The 2,297-nt window shown below is 33.5% G+C and overlaps 1 long non-coding RNA gene across 1 annotated transcript in view; it reads left to right on the plus strand.

The window, feature by feature from the left end:
* Positions 1-15: 15 nt before the first annotated feature.
* LOC125502484 overlaps positions 16-2,297 on the plus strand; it is a 10,677-nt gene continuing 8,395 nt past the window's right edge. The window contains exons 1-2 of the long non-coding RNA XR_007280235.1: positions 16-708; positions 763-791. This is a non-coding gene — a long non-coding RNA (uncharacterized LOC125502484). The remainder of the gene's footprint in view (positions 709-762; positions 792-2,297) is intronic.

The raw sequence follows: 2,297 nt of genomic DNA on the forward strand, positions 1-2,297 counted from the left end.
ATACGAAGCGTATGGAATGGCCCATCGGACGAGTTGTAGAAGTTCTTCCAGGAAGGGATGGGCAGATTCGTTTAGCCAAAGTGGAGACTATCAAAAGATGCTTGCTCCGTCCACTACAACGATTATTTCCATTATGTGGACGTGATCCTGACAGACTTTCAGAGTTGGACGCTGTTAAGCCTCGCGTTCAAACTGAGATAGAAGTGAATTCGCCTATGACTTCGCGAAATGAAGGCGAAAACCCACAGAAGTCGTGAACCTGAGATTGAAGATGTAGGTATTGAAGTCGAAAAAACGACTCGATGTGGACGTATTAGTAAGATTCCAAGTCGTTATTTAGAATAGAGTTTGTTCTATAGTTAGTTTCATGTACTTCCGATATTAGCTCTGTTTAGCATTACAAAGTTAATTTTTTCAGTTTTAAGAAACATTTTTGTCAGCAATGTTTCTTAGGTGGGAGAATGTCAGAGATGCGAGTATATGAAATGGATGAATAGAGAGAGAAAAGAGAGCGAATCGAATACAACAAAACCTAAAAATAAAAACCAGTAAGATTTTGACATTGTCAGAAAAAAGTTTTATGTACAGACATCTCGGCAGTTTTATTTAACGAACCCATCGACGGCCCTTTGAAACGGGTAGTTTCTTTTGGTGCACGACACTACAGTTGTTGAACATGTCCAAATAGCGGACTGCAGGAGCGAAACTGTAAGCAGTTAAAATAGTTAAATTAACAGTTAAAGTGATAAAACTATCTATTAGTTGTAGATGTTGGTGTAATAATATGTGGAGTAAGTAATAATAATTTATCGTTATAGGAGAAATCATCGGTAACAATTATGTATGAGATTAAGCTAGTTTCTCAGAGATGGCACACAGTTTGTTCGTCAATAATGGATAACCCCCTGAATTGTTTCCGTTATATAGCTGTGCATTCGCCAAATGAGTGGTATTTGTTTTTCCCTTGTTTTGCATAGTTTTCACTGTATTTATACTTGATGAACTGAAAACTACTATTTTCAACACTTCAATACCACTTCATCGTACATCACACACTATGAAATCAACTACTTCTTACGATGTTTGAATCTCAAAGAATATTATTGGCATAGATGAAGACATAAATACCAGATTTTCGACAGAATCATTGTTTTAGATATATCATTCTTTAAGATAAAAAAGAAGTAGATGTCGATCAATCTGCATTTAACGTGACTGATGCACCGCACCAGTGCAATTAGCCATGTCTAGAACATTGTCATAAATACGTTATTCATGTTCTACTCCCCCATGTTCTAACAAAAGTTTGACAAACTTGATTTAAGGTGCAGGTTATTGCATATTTTGCTTATAGAATTTTAACCCGCGTTAATTTCAACATTACTCAAATGTGAGTACAAACTCAGTTATTAATAATGATCATGATTCTGGACAAGGATTGAATCATCTCACTGTTTACACATAAACTTATTTCAAGACTCTCACGATTGATATTATTCAGTGGTATTTATTTACTATATTGATAATTCCAAATCAAAATCAATTCCTGGGCTTCAGTCATTTATTTTCTATTTATCAACTGAAATACGTTTCGGTGTTTTCCACCATCATCAGTTTCTATGTGTAGCGTTGTTGCTACTTTAAGCCTTGGCATATATTCGGAGTATTAAATTTTCAATATATTGATAATATAACTATATTTATATATATTCACTATATTTAAAATGGTTTCACCATTTTATAGAATATGCGTAAAAATCACTTTTTGTTATTACTTTCTACTACAAGTTGTGTAATATAGGTGTGTTAGGGTTTCATAGCGGTCCTGACTTCAGTCTAAAATAATTCATCTAGACATACATACTTTAAAACTGAATATAAATAAATAAAACATAAGAGTACAGGTTGTGTTAACTTGGTTTTGATCGGGACCGCCGTTGTTGCTTACAAAGCCAAACGATAAATTTGCGTCTTTGGGCAAAACGTTCCCCAATTTGATTTTTATTGAAGAAAACCGAAGCTAATTTGCTACTGTCTATTAAATTTAATTCCAAATCAAATTCATTCCTGGGTTTCAGTCATTTATTGTTTCTATTTATCAATCAAAACACGTTTCGGTGTATTTTTCCACCATCATCAGTTTTTCGAAAATAACAGATAGTTAAAAAATGTTGTCATTAATTTAAGAAACAACCACAGTTTGTCAACAGCATCATCATATCACACATTAAAATACATCACAATTGCAATACTTTAAAACATTCTAAAATTAATTAGACCTAACAGGTGATTAGTCA

Source organism: Dendroctonus ponderosae, unplaced genomic scaffold (genome assembly GCF_020466585.1).
Source record: "Dendroctonus ponderosae isolate FM_Combo_2020 unplaced genomic scaffold, Dpon_F_20191213v2 Dpon_F_20191213_1, whole genome shotgun sequence".
Taxonomy (NCBI): Eukaryota; Metazoa; Arthropoda; class Insecta; order Coleoptera; family Curculionidae; genus Dendroctonus; species Dendroctonus ponderosae.